Source organism: Natator depressus, chromosome 9 (assembly GCF_965152275.1).
Source record: "Natator depressus isolate rNatDep1 chromosome 9, rNatDep2.hap1, whole genome shotgun sequence".
NCBI classification, from domain to species: Eukaryota; Metazoa; Chordata; order Testudines; family Cheloniidae; genus Natator; species Natator depressus.
In genome coordinates, this window is record NC_134242.1 from 25,698,559 (window position 1) to 25,720,907 (window position 22,349).

A 22,349-nucleotide genomic window follows, 5' to 3' on the forward strand; every position below is an offset into this window, starting at 1 on the left:
ACCATATGATGAGCTTTTCCAGGAAGAGTGCTTGTTGCCTTGACAATGGAGAACAAAATTTAATTGTCAGGTGGAACCTTTAAATAATGGTTATATTAGAAATACTTTGTAAATTGCTTTTCATTGAGGTCCTCCAGTCTAAAAGGCCACAATCTCAAATTCTGTGGGTAAATATGTTCCTTGCCACAACAAAAAGGCAGATTATGGTTTAATTGTATAACATTATGTAGTTTAAATTTATATTAAATGGACATTGTCGGCTCAGTTTAGGTCCAAAATTTGGGTTTTGAAAACCAATTAAAAACACTGAAATTTTTCCATGATTTTATTTTATTTCAGTAGGAAATAAACTTATTAAAAAGGATAATCTTTCCTCCCATACTGTATGGATCCCAAACTTTGTAGCCTCTGATTAATACATGGTGTAAGCTGGCGGGGCCGTTCCTTTGCGTCTGCCGTGGGGGGGACACACCTCCTCGCAATTTGGGTCTGCTACAGCCTTCTCGAAGGAGAACAAGAGTGGGGGAATTAGCGATTCACAAGGGGGCCCGTCCTTCAAGCAGGGTGGGTCGTACACAGTCTGGGCTCTGGCTGGTGACCTGGGCGGGCTGCAGCTGTCTATTCACCCAGCCCTTAGGCAGGGAGGGGCAGCCAACAGTTAGGGCTCTGGCCTGCAATCAGGCAGAGCTGTCCTACCAGCCCAGTGTAGGGGCTCAGGCAAGGGGTTGAGCTGAGGAGCACAGGCCTCCTGGCCTACGGAGGGGAGAGTACTGCCACACCGGGGGTGGAGTGGCAAGAGGGACGTGGGCCCGCCCAACTCCACTACATCCCAACCCAGGGCCCTATCAGTGGAGGAACAGTCCGCCACTGGCTCACAGCAGGGATCCGCCTGCAACACATTGACCTGGTTTCAAGCTCACTCTCCACCACACTAGTGCCTGGTTCCCCTGGGTTGCTTCCTTCTCTCCACCTCAGGCATACCCGCGTCCAGGGGTCGGCCTCAGTCTCCTCTAGGTACACTGCCAAGGGTAGCGGTAGCAGTTCCTCCACGTCAAGAGCATCAGGGCTCCCTGGAAGCTCAGTCTCCCCAGGGCAACAGCGGTTCTCCTTGGCGCTCCAGTCCAGTGGTGGGGAAGAAGCATCTGTCTCCTCTGGCAACTCCCTTCGAACTGAGCTGCTGGGCCGGTCTTTTATATTTCCTCTTCCTGTCCTGCCCCTCTGCTTTCAGCATGCAGGACATGGCCCTTCCAGTTCCACCCACCAGGAGGCTTGTGGTGCTCCCTCCGCGTCCGCCTCTGAGGGGGGCCACGCCTCGCTACACATGGGAACAACGAAGTTCAAATAATTACAAAGAGAAAGAATTCAGAGTAGCAGCCGTGTTAGTCTGTATCCACAAAAAGAACAGGAGTACTTGTGGCACCTTACAGACTAACAAATTTAGTAAGAGGCTAATTAATTAAGATGAGCTATTATCAGCAGGAGAAAAAAAACTTTTGTAGTAATAATCAAGATGGCCCATTTAGACTGTTAACAAGAAGGTGTGAGGATACTTAACATAGGGAAATAGATTCAATATGTGCAATGACCCAGCCACTCCCAGTCTCTAGTCAAACCCAAGTTAATGGTACCTAGTTTGCATATTAATTCAAGCTCAGCAGTTTCTCGAAGTTGATGTTTTTCTAGCAGTATGAAGTGTAAGACATCAATGGCCAGCTTATTGAAAATGGTGATTTTTTTTTTTTTTTTTTAGAACTTTAGGTTATTTAAACCTAATGTATGGTCAGTTACATGAAAAAATATTAAATAAATGCAAAGGTGACAAAGTCAAGCACTGAAAAGATAAGGAATTCCAGAATTAAAGTGGCCCATGAAGCCTTAATTTGGCCTCCTTTTGTGTATTCATTGAAACAGTTTTTAATTACATGATCACATTTTTCCACATACTGTCTTAATTAAAAAACCTTGAAAAAGAAAACCAAACAAATTCTATCATGTGGCCCTATATTAATCACCAGCTTCGATCATTAGTAGGGTTCAGACTTTGATTCACAGCACAAATATCTCTGCCACATGAGTTTATGGAGTAAGTGGTAGCAATAGTAGGTTGTCATCCTCTATGTGGACCAGCCTGCAGAGGGGAATGCAACATATTTGGCAGTGAGTTTGACAGCTATTTGCTGACAGCAGGGGATGTAGAGACTCAAGACTCTTGGATTCCATTCCAGGTTTTGGAGGGGAATGCGTTCTAGTGGTTATAAGGCATTATGCCCCTGGGCTCCTAGTCTGTCTCTGTCCCTGGGTGCTCCTAGCCAATCCCCACCTCCTCCCACACAGTCCAACTCCTCCCTCCCTTCCCCTGTGCTCCCATTCACCTCCCCCATACCATGGCTCCTCTCTCCAGCCACATTTTTATCCCTCTGTATCTGGAACAGGTGCTTCCACTGCTTCCTCCTACTGTCAGTTCTGGTGTCTGGCAGGATGAGCAATTGCAAGAGAAGTCCTCCTCCACCCCAGGACACAGCACGCTCAGTTGCTCTGCAGTGTTGGCATACATGCAATCTGATCAGTTTATAGGAGCTGTGAGGTGATGGAGCATGCTCAGTGCAGATGGAATTGTCAGAGATGTTAGCTGTCCAATGCTAATGAGTCTGAGCATGAACAGATTTTTCTGAGGCTCATAACCTAGCCAAATTTGGCCACATTTTCACATGAATGGCAGGAGGCACATCTGACACAGTTAAATCCCCTGCAAAGTGTAAATCCCTCCTTCAAAGCCTTGAGAACTTCTCAATGAAACAGTTGTAATATTTTTTTAACAGACATAACCAAACATTTTTCTTAACTTTGTTCAGAGAAATGACTGAACAATTTTAGATGAAAATTTAAAAAAGCAACCACCCCCACCCCCACCCCCACCCCTCCTAAGGCAGGCACCCAGCAAGAAAATTTTCATCCAGAATTTTAAGAGGTTGGCAAAGTTAAAAGCAACTGAAAACAGGATCTTATAACGAGAAAGGTCTGGCAAGCTTAACTATAGGTGGCACTACTAGCCCTAGTTAGTACAGCATGGAAGGATTTTTTTTAAAAATGACATTTATTCTGACAGTATCTAAATATTTTTCATATTTTTATTATGACTTGATAATTTGTTTCTCACTTGATAAGTTGTTGGTCAAGAGAAAACAATAATGAATGTGTGTTGCTATGATTAATATTACCAAAAGAAAATAGTTTAACATCTCTTTTTTCATTGAGAGTGACAAATTTTGAATTGCAGTTGAAACCATCTTTGATTTGAAGAAGGAACTAATCTAAGAGTTTAATAATTGCTAGGATTTCTCACTGAATATTTATGATGTGTATAATGGAGAGACAAAATTAGTTTTGTTAGAAAAATATCTGTTAAAATTCAAAGTATTCTGTCACCAATGTAAAGGTTTAGATGGGTGCTATACCACTGGAATTTCAATGAAGTTACACTGTAGACCTGGATGTGTATCCAGAGATATTAAGGTACCATATAAAGGAAAAGTAGCAGAACCTGACTAGTATTATGTAACTCCTTATTTACTGGTGGGCATCTTAAAACACGAACTTGTTATACCCAGATCTAGAGTTGGGAAGGCATTGCGGTCCAATTCTATTCCCACTGAAGTCAGGGGGAATTTTGCCTAAACTTGGCCAGAGTTTCATAAAAAGTCCTCTGTGGCTTATAACCCTTTTGAGCTGGCACCAGATTGAAGTCAATTTGAATATTTTACTTAAAAAATGGTCAGATTTGTGGTTTTGCTTGATTTTAATATGGAACCTCCTCACCTTGCAAGAGAGAGACCACAAGTCACATTTGCAGACCAGGAACCAATAGTAGCATTGAGAATCCATCAGAGATTTTCCACTCAGCCTTTAACACAGGGTTTTAAAGCACTCTTGCAGCCCACAGGTTCCTCTCTGGGAGGAAAGCATTTAACACTGTGTCCTAAATTCAGAACCTAAAATCTGGGGGGAAAGATGTGTTAAAAGTCAACCTGAGAAACATTTTTCATCGCCAAAATGAAAACTCAAAAGACTGATTTCGGGTTCAATATAAAGTTTCATTCAACAGGAAATTACTGTTTTCAGTTTTTTGTTTTATTTAGTTTCTGGATATTCCACCCCCCTCCCCCAAGCACCTCGTTTTTAAAATACATCTAGCTAAATTTCAAAAAAGAAATGTCATTTTGAAAATCAAGTGTCAAAATGTTTCATTTAGAAAATAGCAAACTGAAATATTTTGCCCTTTTAATTTTCTTAATTCCGAATTCGATTTGAATTCATTAATAGTTTTTGTTGATCTCAAACTGCATTTTTCAGCAAATAAACTATTTGTCCAAAATTTTGCCCTGCTCTAATGGTGATTTCATGAACAAGAGGGATACTGAGTTTAGCTCAGAAACTCTTCTCAGTACCAAGCATAGTGGAGAGTGCTTTGTTTCTGATTGAAAGTAAGACCCCCCCCACACACACACACAATCTCTCTTCCTCTTACCTTCAAGATACCAAACCTCCATATCCCCCAGTCAGCTGTGCTCTTTCAGGCCTTTTAATGCAGCAATGTGCCATTCTTCTAGTACAAAGACTTATGGCTGAATTCTCCTCCTTTCACCAGCATAAATCAGGACTAGCTCCACTGAAATTAATGGAATTAAACTAGGATAACGTCAGTGACAGATCAGAATCAGATCCTTAGTATTCTCAACCAGTGAGAAATAATCTGGATATTGTAACAGGGGCCCAAAAGAGCAGCAATCCCCGCCCCCCCCCCAAAAAAAACAAAACCTAAGAGGTGCATAGATACTAGCAGTCTACTGAACAGTGATAGTCAAGGTCAAAGTGACCCCCTGCTAATCTGTTCCTATAAAAAAGAATTTCATAGCTGAACAACTCTAAGATGTCACTAAAAATTAAAAAACATAAGCCAAAAAGAGGGCACCTGTTCTCTACTAGTTTTGAAATAGCTACACGTTCAGACATAGTGACCTTCCAGAAAAGGCAAAATATGTATTTGGCTTTGGCCCAGATAGCAAACAGAATATCATTCAAATAATTTTCATTGAAAGATCAAAAAAGGATCCATTTACAGAAAGCACGGTATACTCTCTCCTACGACCAAAGGGTTGGGAATCATTAAACAAACTAAAATTTAAGCCTAGGATTAGTGAAATAAGTAAAGGATCATCATCCAAATCTTGATTTGCCCACTAACCATCTGCTGCCTGGAGGCTATATTCCCAGTAGTTCAGTTGAGACATGCAAAAAACCCAAACCAAACACAAAACGAACAATCCCCGCTCCAAAACTGCTTTAATATAATGATACCATTAGCTTGTCCACAAAATCTGTTGTTATAATTTGATCAGCCTCATGGACAGACAGTGTGTGTGTTTATATGCAATAATGAATAACTAAAGACACTGCCACCACAGTGAAGAATTACTCCATTCTTTTGATAAAGTTGCAGCCTCTTACATGTCTCAAGGCTTGCAATCTGCTATTAGCACTAGAGCCGATTGGGAATTTTGACCAAAGTTTGTCTGAAAATGCTGATTTGTCAAAACCGAAAGCTTTGCAGAAAAATATCAGTTTCAACAAAAAATTTTGTCAAGAAGATTTCTCAGGTCCAGGATGGAGTTTCTGATCAAGAGCAACTCACTGCACGATAGCCAATAGCCTGATAGTGAGGGTATTCACACTGGATGCGGCAGAGCAGGGAACTGTACCTGAGTTTTCCACATCCCAGGTGAGTGCCCTGGCTATTCTGCAGTGTGCGTCTTTTTTTTGGTGAAAAAACTCTAAAGGTTTCCATTTCATTCCAGTGTGGGCTAAAACCTAGTTCCAAACCCTCCATGTTTTGCAAAAACATTTTTTCCAGCCATCCCTAATTAGCACTCTGTTATAAACAGATACACTGAGCACTTACAGATATGTTTAAATCACTGCAATAAAGTCCTGTATAAGCAGGTATTAATTGGATTGAACGGTATTGAACAGACAAGTTCTAAAGTAAACGTTCTCAAACTTTGCTTTGTCTGACCCAGCGATATTATCTCTTATGACATGTTCCCTCTCACTGATGTTTTTTCAGACCACTCTCCTTTTGCAATCCCGCAACATCCTTTGGCAACTACAGCAATTTGCCTGCATGGGGAAAAAAGATGATACAAGGGAAGCGTCCAGTGTATTTTTAACAATTTGTCAATGCAATTTAGCAGGTTGAAATTGAGAGGAAAATCACCACCAGGTGACCAGCCACAAACTACCAGCAAGTGGTCTGCAGACCACAGCATAGGAGCCACTGTTTAACATTTACATTTTATGAAGGCTATATAAGCGCTGAACAAAGGGTGTGAAAAGGAGAGGGACAAACTGCAGTTTAGAAAGGCCAACAGCACTTTCCATTTTGATGTGTTTAACAGATAAATATTATATTTGTTTTTCCCCATATTTACAGCCCCATCTTATTCTTACTGAGATTTACTGCCTGAGGTCACTGGCAAGACTCCCATTGTGTTCAATATATCCAGACCAGTCCTCCAACCAGGATTTCTGCCAAAGCCCAGAAAGGTTACAACCTCACCACGGTTTCATTACCCTCAATCCTTCCCTTGACTGAAGCTCTAAACTGCCTTTAACCTAAGACTTTTTAAAAATGTTCCCCAACATTTACCTCAGCTTTAATTTCATGCTGAAAACAGCCCTGTTACTTGCAGCTACAGTTCAAAACACTAAACACAGGCACTTTGTTACCATGGTAGTTTGCATACTAGAATCATGTATATCTAGATGCATATTCTGGTTGAATAGTATTGAAATATTGTATGTAGATGGAATGTGACTGTGGAATAGCAAATGACTATTAGGAAAAGAACTAAAGCACACTATCAAACACATCTTCCAAAGTACATGCTACAAAAGGAAGGACTGCTGGTTTCCATCAAGATAACATCATTAAAGGCCACATTTTCAGGGCAGCAGAGCACGCACAATCAGGTCCACATTTTCAAGAGATCAGTTTCCATTTAATCACCAAAATAAGCAGTCATGTTTTCAGAGAGCGTTCAGCACACTGGGAGCTGCATTCTTTTGAAAAACCTGGCCATGAGGATCACAATGGCAGCTGAGCACTTTGAAATCCAGCCCCACTTATGGGTAAATAGAGCTGGGCAAAAATTTTCATCTAAAAAATTTTTCAGATTAAAAAAAAATGCAGATTCAGGTTGACCAAAATATTTTAAGAACTGTGTTGATTTTGCTGAAGTATTTTGGTTAAAAAAAAAAAAGTTTCTGAAAATAATCTAAATATTTAATTTTGAAAGTTTTGAAATGAAAATGTTTTGATTTTTCAATTCAAAAGGACTAGTTTGAAACACCTCAATTTTATTTAAAAAATAAAAAAAAACCCATTTTTAAAAGCTCAATATTTAAATATGCCATTTTGGTCAAAACATTTTATTCAACCCAAAATCTCCCCCCTGCAACTTTTTGGTTTACTGAAAATTTCAAAAACATTTTTGTTTCAGATTGACCCACGCTAACAATTGATACTATTTTTTTCTGACTGGTCAGTAAAGAAAAATCAGTTATCTGCAGAGTTCTAGTGCTGAGCACTTGAAAAATCTGTCCCCAAGTTCTAAAATGTTGATTCATAACATAGTCTTCCTTAGCAAAGTAAGATTGATAATTTCAGCAATCAAGACTTTCACTTTACAAGCTATGGGACTCAAGCCATGTTTGCTGAGCTAGTTCACTGGAACACTATTTTGAACGGTTTGAAGTTAACTCATTTTAAACAAGGTTTGGCCAGCCAGCGCAGACAGATCCTATCAGTATTAAAACAATAGGCCAGATTCTATTCTCATTAGAGTGAATGAGAACAGGATCTGGATACAAATTTGGGAAAAAAAATCTTATACAGTAAGGGGAATCATTTAATAAATCAGCCTTGATTTATGCTGGGTCTAAGGTGACCTTGCACTGCAAAAAAATTCATGTGAACATATCACTAAGTAAATTAAAATTCTTTCCACTAGGTTCCTTAATGTAGACCCTAGTGGTGTTCTGACAACTTGTGCTATCAAAAAAACCATCAGAATCTTTGGATCATTACTTTCTACTGATAAAACCGTCCATCCCCAAAACCCTCTTAAGCACACATCATATCTGAGTTTATTGGGACACTTGAAAAGTCATTAAAGAAATTATAGACCTAAATTTCTCTTATAATAGCTTTCCTTATATTGTGCCTTCAATTCCTCTTTCATAATGGTTTAATTTTGCCTTCATAATGGTCTAATTAAGTAGTGTATGTGCCATTTACTTGTGTCTCCGTGTGTTACTCGGAAGATAACTAGAAAGGCTAATTTTGATGTTACACCAGTTTTACACTTTATTCAGAAAGACACTGTTTCTGATCTTCTTAAACCCACTGTAAATCTTAAGTAACTCCACTAAAGTAAATCAGAATCAGGCTCACAGTGTCTTTCTGCATAAAGTCTGTGTTTTGGCTTTTCATTCTCTCTCACTCCCCCTTTTCCCCTCCTCCCCACAAGTGTATATTGGATTTGTTAGTCATACATTTCAAAGTACATGCCACCAATTTAGTTAGGGAAATGTGACTCTACTACATTTAAAGGCAACAGACCCTCTGCAGTCAAATAAATTGTATTATCTGATTCTGTTCTGAAGCTGCCGTAACATTCTAGTCAACAAACTGCATACAGAAAATTTTATGTGACAATATACTGTACTCCAGAACTGAATAAAAATAAAGTACAATTGCTACAGCAATCTCTATCCATTTGTTTCCATTGATGGCATAGTTTAGTTTCACTTTACGTACATGATTTAGTTTCTGTGAAAATGTGCCCTATAGCTCAGTGTTAGCATGTTGTATCTACTACATGAAGCTGCAGTTAGAAAGAAGTACATACTGTAAGTCAAGTGAAAAAAAATCACTTACATCTTGGCATGCGAGATAAAGTGGCCACAGACTGCAGTAAATTATTCATCCTGGGAGACCATCAAGTTTAACTGAAAGACATGCCATTTGCATCTTTTTTCATCCTGGCTTTGGGATTGTGCACACATACATACTGATGTAACTTCCAACCTCTGCAGGTGGCTACCCTGTATGTTAAGGACAACCCTGTGGCCAGTGCTGGTGAAAGAAGACCTGCCACAAATGAAAGAGCAGACGACACCAGGAGAACTAAGGTGCTCTGAGGCTGCTGCAGATTTAAAGAGCAAACACTAACGGATATGGGGAGAATATTGATAGATTAGAGGCAAAGGGAGAGAGATTAAATATAGCGTGTGTGCAGGGGAAAGAGAAGAGGGGTGTAGTTTTGCTTGGAAACCCATCCATAAACTGTTATGTTCTGAACGGAAAGAACAGCCTTATGTAGATATAGAACTATTTAGACTGACCTCCAGGAGCTGGTTCCATCCAGTTAAGATTGCAGCACTTTGGATGGGTGGCATGAGGACATTTGCATGGACACAAATAGGGAAGAATTAGTAGGGGAAGCAAAAGTGGATGGGAACCTCGGAGGCAGTGATCATGAGATGGTCAAGTTCAGGATCCTGACACAAGGAAGAAAGGAGAGCAGCAGAAAACGGATCCTGGACTTCAGAAAAGCAGACTTTGACTCCCTCAGGGAACTGATGGGCAGGATCCCCTGGGAGAATAACATGAGGGAGAAAGGAGTCCAGGAGAGCTGGCTGTATTTTAAAGAATCCTTATTGAGGTTTCAGGAACAAACCATCCCGATGTGTAGAAAGAATAGTAAATATGGCAGGCAACTAGCTTGGCTTAACAGTGAAATCCTTGCTGATCTTAAACACAAAAGAGAAGCTTACAAGAAGTGGAAGATTGGACAGATGACCAGGGAGGAGTATAAAAATATTGCTCAGGCATGCAGGAGTGAAATCAGGAAGGCGAAATCACACTTGGAATTGCAGCTAGCAAGAGATGTTAAGAGTAACAACAAGGGTTTCTTCAGGTATGTTAGCAACAAGGTGGTGGTCAAGGAAAGTGTGGGCCCCTTACTGAATGAGGGAGGCAACCTAGTGATAGAGGATGTGGAAAAAGCTAATGTACTCAGTGCTTTTTTTGCCTCTGTCTTCAGGAACAAGGTCAGTTCCCAGACTACTGCACTGGGCAGCGCAGCATGGGGAGGAGGTGACCAGCCCTCTGTGGAGAAAGAAGTGGTTCAAGACTATTTAGAAAAGCTGGATAAGCACAAGTCCATGGGGCCAGATGCACTGCATCCGAAGGTGCTAAAGGAGTTGGCGGATGTGATTGTAGAGCCGTTGGCCATTGTCTTTGAAAACTCATGGTGATCGAGGGAGGTCCCGGACGCCTGGAAAAAGGCTAATGTAGTGCCCATCTTTAAAAAAGGGAAGGAGGAGGATCCAGGGAACTACAGGCCAGTCAGCCTCACCTCAGTCCCTGGAAAAACCATGGAGCAGGTCCACAAGGAATCAATTCTGAAGCACTTAGAGGACAGAAAAGTGATCAGGAACAGTCAGCATGGATTCACCAAGGGCAAGTCATGCCTGACTAACCTAATTGCCTTGTATTCTTGCCAGCAAGTTAAAGAAGTATGGGCTGGATGAATGGACTGTAAGGTGGATAGAAAGCTGGCTAGATTGTCGGGCTCAATGGGTAGTGATCAATGGCTCCATGTCTAGTTAGCAGCCAGTATCAAGCGGAGTGCCCCAAGGGTTGGTCCTGGGGCCGGTTTTGTTCAATATCTTCATTAATGATCTGGAGGATGGTGTGGACTGCATTCTCAGCAAGTCTGCAGATGACACTAAACTGGGAGGAGGGGTAGGGATAGGATACAGAGGGACCTAGACAAATTAGAGGATTGGTCCAAAAGAAATCTGATTCGGTTCAACAAGGACAAGTGCAGAGTCCTGCACTTAGGACAGAAGAATCCCATGTACTGCTACAGACTAGGGACCGAGTAGCTAGGCAGCAGTTCTGAAGAAAAGGACCTAGGGGTTACAGTGGATGAGAAGCTGGATATGAGTCAACAGTGTGCCCTTGTTTCCAAGAAGGCTAACGGCATTTTGGGCTGTATAAGTGGGAGCATTGCCAGCAGATCGAGGGACATGATCATTCCCCTCTATTGGACATTGGTGAGGCCTCATCTGGAGTAGTGTGTCCAGTTTTGGGTCCCACACTACAAGAAGGATGTGGAAAAATTGGAAAGAGTCCAGCAGAGGGCAAGAAAAATGATTAGGGGGCTGGAGCACATGACTTATGAGGAGAAGCTGAGGGAACCAGGATTATTTAGTCTGCAGAAGAGAAGAATGAGGGCGATTTGATAGCTGCTTTCAATTACCTGAAAGGGGGTTCCAAAGAGGATGGATCTAGACTGTTCTCAGTGGTAGCAGATGACAGAACAAGGAGTAATGGTCTCAAGTTGCAGTGTGGGAGCTTTAGGTTGGATATTAGGGGAAACTTTTTCACTAGGAGGGTGGGGAAGCACTGGAATGGGTTACCTAGGGAGGTGTGGAATCTCCTTTTTTTAGAGGTTTTTAAGGTCAGGCTTGACAAAGCCCTGGCTAGGATGATTTAGTTGGGGATTGGTCCTGGTTTGAGCAGGGGGTTGGACTAGATGACCTCCTGAGGTCCCTTCCAACCCTGATATTCTATTACACTATACAATCAGTAGCTCTTGTGAGGATAAAGGACTTCATATTCCCAAACTCACTTTTCATGAGCATTTTTTACTTTAAAGTGAAAACACATAGAATGTATTATGTAGAAACTAAGTTTTGCCTTGTCTGATAAGTGTCAATCACGCCAACATGTGGAGGACAAATACTCCTTAGGGACTAGACTGAACAAAATCTGTGTGTTAAGTCCCATTTTCGTTCAGGACTACGCTAACTCACTGCATCTCACTCGAATAAAAGTTCAATGTTCTACAAATAACTAATGTAAAAATTTAAAATAAGGTATAGATTAAACTATTAAAGAAGAGAAGTTTTAAAACACATTAATAAATGTACAAAAGATAGCTGTAAAATAAATGGACCTGGGAGTAGCAAACAAACTGAGAGCTCAGCCCTGGAGGGATGCAACAGGGGAAAATATGGGTGCTCCTCTGAGGTTAAGGGGAGGGAATAGATGTCCTGAATGTCAGAGCAATGTAGCAAACACCTTGCAGGATTGGTCTCTTAACTTGTAAAATCTGCATCTTTCATCAGGCTACTCACTAAAGGTAAATTGCAAAGTAGAAATAAAAATTGAGTTAAGCACTAAGTTACCCATTTTAAAAAAATCATCTAATAATCAATATGGTGTCTAAAACAGTGGTGGCAGCCAACAGGCCCCCTACACTAAGACTCCTGACATTGCTAACACATGGGCTTGCCTATACAAGGGTAGAAGATGTACTTTTAAAATGTGTTTGCTAAAACTTTAACTAACCTGTTTTAAAACTCTAGGCAAAGATTTTCAGATGAGCCTAAGAGAGTCAGGCACACAAATCCCATTGAACTTCAGTGGGGCAGGGGGTGCTTAACTCCCTTGGGTACCTCTGAAAAGTGGAGCCCCAGCAGATAGGGCAAGCTGTCTTTTAAGGAGCATTAGCTGGTTGAGACAAACCCTAGTGGCGAGCTTAGAGTTACCTCAACCAGCTAACACACATTAAAATACAACTTGCCCTGGCTATACCACAGCTTTAAAGCATATTATAAATTTCTAGCTAATACATTTTTTTAAATACACCTTTTATCCTGGGCTAGATCTCCACATAGGTGGAGCTGAACTGATATTCATGCTGGGAAGTTAGTGGAAACAATTTCCTAGTTTAGACAAGGTCCTGGACTCTGCAAAACAGGATTGGAAACCTAATTAGAAAAGACACATGTTCTGATATTTCTGACTTCCAGCTGGACCAGAAATACTCAGTATTTCAATATGTTGCTTCCTGCCACAGCAAAATAGAGGCATGTGAAAATGTATATATGTGAGTGTGTGACTCTAAAGTAAGTATACAGTTAGAATTAGCTTCAAGTTTTCAGACGAATTTCAGGGTGAGCTCTTATCTTTTCCAAAGTGGCGGGCTCAGGCGTTTTGGGAAGAGATCTTAGATCAATTAAACCCATAAAAAGCAGGAAAGGCCCTATTCTGCAGTGATCTAATCATACCTTATAACTGTTAAATGACTATGCTGTAACTACCTCATTAGGCAGCTTGTTCCACTCTGAATGGCTTTATCAAAGAAGTTTTCATAATACCTTTCTGAGGAAGAAAGTTTGCTTAACATGAAAGCAATGACAATTCTAATTTTTTCAACAGACGCTGCATTGGTGGATGTACAGTGCACCACACTGGTTTCATACTAGGCAAAGCAAGCATTTAATGTGAAACTCCCACTGTCACTTGAAAATCAAAAAAAAGAAAAGTCTGCTGATATGCTTGTAAAATCTGCAGTCTATTAACTTTCTATATGTTCAGCTCAAATTGCAACCACCATCCCTGCCACATTTTTAAGCCTTTCCTTTTAGTTTCTGCAGGAAGTTCAATCCTTTGCAAGACTGCTATGTTGATAAAGGAACTTTTCCACATTTTCCCCTAGTGTTGATTTATATGCTGCTAAAAATAAGTGGTCTTTTCAATGATTTTGCTTTTCTCTCGGGCTCATTTCGTATGTGATACACTGTACCTCAAATTAGCACCCTGTGACCTCCATATTCATCACTGGTATATGGTTGTGATATTTCATACAAGGCATGCCTTGCAAAGTATCATATGAAAGGTCATGATCTGCTGAAACTCATTGTTCTGTCAAAATATGTGTATCGTTAATGTGTATGAAGTTATGAGATTTTGCTATATGGCTGTTATTGAAATATGTTGTGAGTCACCAACTGCTAGTTCGTCAGTGGCAAAGGAGGTAACCCACACCAATGCATAGAGCGGTTACACAGGAGACCTTGCAGCAGGATAGCTGTGCTGCTGTATGGTCTGTAGTGTAGACAAAGCCTTAATCTCTTTAAAAGGGTGTTTTTTACTTTTACATAGCTATGTTTTGGAACAACCCCAAAACAGAATTTTAAAATCAATGGCAAACTACACCTCCCCCCCGCCATTTACCTGTGGGTATTTCACTATACAGTATGAATTTCCCTACCCATCCGTAACATTGGCTAACCTCAAAACCTCCCATGTAGGTTTTAGAAAATATCCCAAATATAGAAATACTAAATTCTTTTGAATTGATATTTGCAATAGAAATAGAGAATAGAGATGCAAGAGAAAAATGTCTTCATTAAACAAAATGAAACAAGTAGGGTAGGATTCACTCCCACATGCCTGGAAGGGTGAAAATTGCATCTTCACTCCTGAGCCTGGGGGCAGCTAAACAGGGAGATTATCAGTCCTGTAGGAGCAGGTGGATCCCCAAAATAACCCTGTATGCAAGAGCATTTATGGGAATGTAACAAGTATTTTTATACAGCCAATGTACAAAATTAAGAAATTCATTAGGTTTCTTGTTTAAATACACATGGGCACTTCAGTGTCCACTGGAAAGAGTTTCTTGCAACATCAGAAATCTTACACAGAACAATCCAACATAAGCATCAAACATTGCAAGACAATGGACATATTTAAGATATGATTTAAGGATGCCACCAACACAACTTCCAGGTCAAGTAATAACGTGGAAACCACCTTGGAAGAGGGGAAAAAAGGGAGGGTTGCCTAGAAAAACATTATGTAGAATAGAAAGAAGCCAAATCCATCAACAGGATACTCAGAAGCCTGAGCAGACCAGCACAAGACTGAAATAAATGGTGGAAACTGGCCCTATGCACCTGAGGGCGTGGGAGGAAAAAGAAAAAGAAGAGGGTTTTCTGTTAAGTAATCACATATTTTAACAGATACTTCATTGCCTTAATTACCTCTGCAACAGTACACCTGGTTACCACGCACAATGTGCAAGAGCCACAATGTATTATCATGGCAGCTAGATTAATAATCATGAAGGCTTAAGTCTTTTCTGTAAATTAACCTCAGTTGAGCTCTCTGTTACAGTGAAATCAGTACTAATGAAGCAAGTTAGTGCATATACTGATATCAAATGTTCTGTAAAAACAAGACAACGGTAATGAAGGCTAGAGAGGTAGAAAGGTAGAAATGTTTTATAGTATTTGTCAGCTTTTAGGCACACTAGTGATACATACATTATTTAACATTAAAATCCAATTTAAATGATTTTAAAGTCAATTTTTTGTATTATACATATTTCTACTTTGTCTATTTCTGAACCCAAAAGAAAAAAATCTCAAGATACAGGAAATCCTGAAAAAATTCTTAGTAGCCATGCTATGGAGCAGTAATTATGTCATTCATGAAACAAAACTTTTGTTGTGATTCTTTTCAAAGTGATTTTCAGGGCTACTATGTAGATTCCATTAGTATACATTTCCACTGAAACCAGGGTTGTTGTATTAATCTGCTTGAAGACATACATTACAATTATTCCTAGATTTGATTAGCACTGTATGTATTTGAAATTTGCACTGGGTTGGTGTGTTTCTAATCACTCATTCTTGTGGCTCTTCTCTGAACCCTCTCCAATTTATCAACATCCTTCTCGAATTGTGAACAGCTCTGGACACAGTATGCCAGCAGCAGTCACACCAGTGCCAAATAGTGATAAAATAATCTCTCCACTGCTGCTTGAGATTCACACTCAGAGTTTATGCATCCAAAGATTGCATTAGCCTTTTGGGCCACAGCATGACACTGGGAGCTCATGTTCAGCTGATTATCCACTACAGCACCCAAATCTTTCAGAGTCACTGCTTCCCAGAATAGAGTCCCACATCCTGCAAGCATGGCTTACATTCTTTGTTCCTAGATGTACACATTACACACACATTGTTTTCTTCCAAGTCATAGATAAAATGTTAAGCAGCACAGAGCCCAGAAGTGATCCCTTCAGGACCACACTAAGAAACACTGAAAGTGAAGTGTTTCTATTAGAAGGTTATAGCATGTTCTGGAACACTGCAAATAAGCTCCTTCTAAATCAGGAGAAGATATCAAGTCCTGAAATAATCCCCTTTTTTAAAAAGTAAAAGTATGCTCAGATTTTTATTATTAATTATTAATTATTATTATTATTATTATTATTAAAGAAAAAGGTACTTGTACCCTGATCCTTTAAAGACTTAAGCCTGCACTTTACATAAGCTGATAGTCCTAATGAATGCAAAATTGGGACCTTAATACTTTGTTATGGACAAAAAAGCACAATTTTTTACCCACATTGGAGGTTATATCCAAATTCTCTACTCATTACAACAATATGAAAATATTACAGAATGATGGACATCTCTCTACTGCTTTATGCACTAATAGCCTGAAATCTATTTCAAGGCTTTTAGAGCCTCAACCAGAGCCCATTGACTTCAATGGGCGTCTCCATTTACTTCAATGCAGTTTGGATGACATCCTTCTTCTGTATTTTCCACAGTATGCATCCGATGAAGTGAGCTGTAGCTCACGAAAGCTTATGCTCAAATAAATTGGTTAGTCTCTAGGGTGCCACAAGTACTCCTATCCTTGAAAGGAAGTCTGAATTCTTGTTTAAAAATGATTGATGTGCAATGAGATTTAAACGTGCCTTAAAAGGTCTATACGTACCCATAAAGACTCACCTACAGAAAAATCTATAATCTATTAGCACATATGAAGATGAAGACATTCCTTTCAAATGTCTGTAATAATCTTAACATTTAAATAGAGCATGTGATTTATAGAACTGTAAAATTTACCCAATTTATGAACTGTCTATAAATTATGAATGTTGTTTCTGCCAATGGAGTTTTTATATGCCTCCTTATCTCTAGATTGCACTGTTCTTTCTCCATTGGCAGAAAGACACATTCCCCATATTCTCCAATTCAGCATTTATGTATTTCTGTCAAATATCTGAAGTGATCATCCACCAGCATTAGAGATAGTGAAACTAACCCACATTTCTGTCAGATAATGTTGAACTAGATTTGTGTTTTACCATGTACATTGTTCTGACATTTTCTTTTAACAGAAAGGGACTTTCCTGGCATCTGTATCCTGACTAGAATGTGGGTAGAGGCAGAATAACTGGGTGCCAGAAATGAATTTTTATTCTGATCTATAACTTAGGTCTCAAATTCCTAATAATGTGGTAAATATGAAATCACATATGAAGGAAGCTTCATATAGCTATAAGAAAAAAATTACATTAGCAAGTGATCATATAGGAGGAATGATGGGTGGTCTGTAAATATTTTACATGAGCTAAATAATGTAGATTACACATGACTCAAATTTCTTGCACCAGTTCCTCATCTTATGTAAAGCAACAGCTGAAAATATAGCCCATCAGCATTTCAGAAAAGTGTACATTCAAAACTGAGTATCCCAGGGTTAAACTGTTGTAATATAATATGCATGTACTGCAATTAAAAGTTATGCTAAGCCACCACACTTTCTATGCAAATGTCCCTTTGAATTTAAGATATCAGTAACAGCACATTTATATTACAGTCACCTTCTGTCTTCATAAAGACTGAAACTTTTAAGGTCATACGTTTTTATATTAAAGTTCATGCTATATTTGATCTGAAGCCAAGAAACAAGCTATCAGATGTATCACTTATTTTCTAATACATGCTGCTCTTTGGGTTTGAGTCAGTCCTCAGTTCATTTTGCAACCAGCTGCAAAATATAAGCCCTTGATTATTCTTGAAAGGAACTGCACACACACTGTCCACAAGCTTAATATCTCATGACTGAGTTTGTGGTTTTTTTTTTTAAAGTCATTCTTGCTGAACCACTGATATCATCCTGACTCTAAAAACTTGTCAGACTCAGCATGTACTAGGTGAAAGGTTTATCATCTCTGAGCACAACTGTCCCACACCACAACTCCCAGCGTTCCTTCCAGACCAGAGCCCCAGAGAGAGATTTTTTTCAAGCACAGTTAAGGCAAGATTTCCAGAGAGACATTTTAATGGCGAACACAAAACTGGCCAAGAAATGAATATTTCTAGCTTAAAGTTCACAGCACTCGAACAGCACTGCAGGAAGCCTCAGTGGGCTTTTATATCTCTCTCTCTATTTATATAACTTTGGGTAATTTTTACACCACAAAATTAGCTGTAAGAACTGATATGATGGCTAACTTTATTCGGCTGTCAAAAGTTCTAAATAAAAGCAACAGCCTTTGAGGTTTGAGTTACAGCCCTATATACTGAGGTGGATTTTGACCATGTCACATCAGGAGAGTAGTGAATTGGTGGAATCGCCAATGATTAGAGATAGCCTAATTAAAAAACAACAATTAGATAATTCTTTTAACCTCATTTCCACCAAGCTATAAAAAGAGGACAAAAAATAAATAGTTTGTGCATATAGACAAACCCTGGATAGCAGCTCAGAGTCCAAGTAGAGAGCTGCTGGAGGTTGGAATCCTTTCCCTCCAGTGACCACAGATGCAAATAGAGGAAACTGAGGAGGAGGATCTGCATAGCTTTGTAGAGGGGCTTCTGTAAATTGCTCCCATAGGGCTACATTCCATGCTGCATAGAGGTCCCCAGGGATTTCGTTTTCTTACACATCTCCACTGAGCCAGAAGAACCATGCTGGTTCTGGTGCCGGGGACTTTCTACAACCACAGAGGCAGGATATGTCTCTTCGTGCATTCATATCAGCTTTGCACTCTTGGAAGGAAAATAAATCAGAAACACAGGGTTCAGAAACACCAGCTTCTCCTTTGTAAGAAATAGGCAAATGCAAAGTAAGAGCAACTGTAGTATGTGATTACATGTACTAGAGTAACCACCACTGATTTGACATATCTACAGAAGAGCAAATGGGCTTCCCCTCAGAAAGTCCAAACAAGCACCCTAATGCCAATGGTTTTTATAAATGCCCAGCTATAGCAATCACAAAATATCTTCCCTCTTCAAATGCAAGTTAGTTTTCTAGAATTCGAGATGCCATGTTGACAAAGATAGAAGAACTGTATGTCTCTAATGACACTGAGCTCAATATCTCCATTTCATCAGGGCCAGGCAGCACAGCTAAGTCTTTTACTCAAGACTGGTGTACACTGGGAAATTATGTTGGTATAGCTCTCTCTCAGGGTGGGACAAATCCACCCTGAGAGATGTAACTATGCTGATCTAAGCCCAGGTGTAGACAATGCTAGGTCAGTGGAAGAATTCTTCTGTTGACCTAGCTACTACCTCTCGGGGAAGTGAATTACGTAGGCTGACAGGAGAACCCCTCTCGGGGGCATAGGTGCAGAGGAGAAAGTAAGCCGGTATGGGCCGGTATGGAGTACTGGTAAAAAAAGGTGCAGCAGCATACCGGCAGATAAGTGGAGCATTCAGTACCGGCTTACTTTCACCTCTTTTGGCTGCATAACAAACAGTTTAAACTCAAAGCTAATAAAAGCTTGGAAAGGGAAAACTCACTGTCACATTTGTTTGTTGTCTCTCTCCCTCTCCCCCTCCAGCCAGGCTGCGAAAGGCAGGTAGGCTCTGCGCTTTCTCCCGCCTGGCACTCAGTAGCTGCTGCAGCGGCTCCCCTTGAGCTTGCAGGGGGACTGGCTGAGGGAGAAGCCTGCCCAGGATGCCTGCCGCCTGCATAAGAACAGTTAAACTCAGATGTTCCCTCTGCGGTTCAGACCGCGGGATTAGGAGCCATTAGGAGTGTTAATTTCACTCACAGTTGGGGGTGGGGGGCAAAACCAAGGCAGGGGCAGTTCTGTTCTGCCCCCTGGATGAGGGGATCTCCAGTAGTAATACACAAAAAATACAATAGGCATTTGGCTGCACATATTAAATCCAAAGCTAATAAAAGCCAGTGGAAGGGGAAAACTCACTCTCACATTGGTTTCTCTCCTCCCTCCTCCTCCAGCCAGGCTGCCAACGCCCCTAGGCTCTGCGCTCCCCCGACCCCCCCGCGCTCAGCAGCGGCTCCCCTCGAGCTTGCAGCAGGGGGACTGGCTGAGGGAGAAGCTTGCCCAGGACGCCTGCTGCCTGCATAGGAACAGTTTAAACTCAGCTGTTCACTCCATGGTTCAGACCGCAGGATCAGGGGCCAATTCTGGCATCCTTGTTAATTTCACTCACCGTTGCAAGGGAGTGGGGGGAACCAAAGCAGGGGCAGTTCTTTTCTGTCCCCTGGATGAGGCTATCTCCAATAGTATAAGACACAAAAATTACAAATCAAAATCAGGAACCATTTCCAAGTTCAAATCTAACACCCCAACATCTGAGAGTGAATTTAACAAGGACGTCAGAAATGGCCCCTTAACCTGCGGGCTGAACTGCAGAGTGAATAGCTAAGTTTAAACTGTTCTTATGGAGGCAGCAGGCATCCTGGGCAGGCTTCTCCCTCAGCCAGTCCCCCTGCTCCTTGCTGCAAGCTAGAGGGGAGCCGCTGCAGCTGCTGCTGAGTGCCAGGTTAGGGGGAGGGGAAGCACGGAGCATAGCCACGTCAGCAGCCTGGCTAGAGGAGGAGGGAGGACAAGGAGAAAAATGTGACAGTGAGTTTTCACTTTTTCAGGCTTATTCCCACATTAAAGTTTTATTACAGACAGTACTGGTGGTAGTAGTAGCAGCTTTATTTTCTATATCGTTAAGTCATGCAATGGGAGGGATCCATGAAGTATGTAGGAGAGGTGGGTTGCTTGCGTTTGGACTGCATCGGTAAGAAATGTAACTTACTTTCACCCCTGGCCCCAACCCTTCCGCCTGAGGCCCCACCCCTTCCGGGGGAGGGCAGAGTGGGCCCCGTACCCGTAAGAGCTGTATTTTACTTTCACCCCTGCACAGGTAGTATCGACACTGAGGCACTGCAGCTGCACTGCTATAGCATTTTAAATGTAGACATACCCTTAGTCACTTGGAGGAAAGTTAACTAGCTTTGACTCCACTTAGACAGATGGGGGTAGAACTCATGGGTTGAGGGACACAACCAGGAGAAATGGGCAATATTATACAACTGCTCATGAATAAGGGGACTTGCCACCATGCATTACTCATGTTTGGAACCTGAGGAATCATCCTGAATCCTTAACTGTTCCTACTTGTCTAGCTAGCAAGATTAGCCAACAGCACTCCCTCTGCCCCCAGCTATTATCGGTGATAAACTAGAGGGATGTGACCTTTTCTTTCAGATGCATGAACATCATGATCCCAAGTTGTGAGTTCCAGCAAGAAAACCACAGGTTGAGTTGAAAAAAGGCTAAGAACCATTGGTCTAGTAGAATGCATGTGGCTCTGGGAGCCAAGAACTCCTGAATTCCAATCCTGGTTCTAACTCTTACACAGTGTGGTCACTTGAGCATTTGAACACTGTGTTTCTATCCCCTAGGGATACCATCACTTATCTACTTCACAGATGTTGAGATCAATAACTCCATTGAGTTTGGAGGCCTTTCAAACCAGAAGTCCATTTGGAAGTGGAGTGGGGTTTAAGGTACAATTCACAGAAAACAAATTTGTGCTCAGAATGAAGGCATGATTTGAAAGCCAGGAAGTGTAAAGCACCATACAAATGCCAAGTATTGTTAGATATCCCATTTCCCTCATTTTATCTTTATCTCTATGCTTTACATCCATGCACACTCACTATTTGTAAAAAGCGTTAATATAATAATGAAGCTGAACCTCAGTACTGAAGAAAAGGAGTACTTGTGGCACCTTAGAGACTAACCAATTTATTTGAGCATAAGCTTTCGTGAGCTACAGCTCACTTCATCAGATGCATCCGATGAAGTGAGCTGTAGCTCATGAAAGCTTATGCATCCGATGAAGTGAGCTGTAGCTCATGAAAGCTTATGCATCCGATGAAGTGAGCTGTAGCTCACGAAAGCTTATGCTCAAATAAATTGGTTAGTCTCTAAGGTGCCACAAGTACTCCTTTTCTTTTTGCAAATACAGACTAACACGGCTGTTACTCTGAAACCTGTCAGTACTGAAGATACAATATGTTAAAACTAATCCCACATTGTTCCTAGCTTCTTCTGCTGCTGATTTTGTGCATCCAATTAATGTCTTAATCATATACTGTGTTCCCCCCACCTGCTGCCCATGTGGGTCCAGTCAACTTCAAAAAATACAGACAATTTGATATACTGCAAGGGGGAAAAAAGTACGACATTCAATATTTTATGTTCCCACCTTCCCCACACAATCTCGAAGCCTCCCTTTTTATTTTTTGGTTTTGAATTAAATCATCCTATTTCTTTTATGAAAAACCCCAAACTTTTTTAGAAGCTTAT

At 40.8% G+C, this 22,349-nt stretch overlaps 1 long non-coding RNA gene across 2 annotated transcripts; it reads right to left on the reverse strand.

Moving 5' to 3' along the window:
- Positions 1–530: 530 nt before the first annotated feature.
- LOC141993404 (uncharacterized) lies at positions 531–19,626 on the reverse strand. Of its 2 annotated transcripts, XR_012640845.1 has the most exons (6): positions 19,534–19,626; positions 18,476–18,774; positions 4,526–4,686; positions 3,817–3,996; positions 2,384–2,535; positions 531–1,315 (listed from the first exon to the last, which is right to left on the reverse strand). It is a non-coding gene; the product is annotated as an uncharacterized LOC141993404 (long non-coding RNA). The 2 variants fall into 2 exon arrangements; XR_012640844.1 differs by lacking the exons at positions 18,476–18,774; positions 19,534–19,626 and having other exon boundaries at positions 536–1,315; positions 4,526–4,771.
- Between the last annotated feature and the right edge of the window lie 2,723 nt (positions 19,627–22,349).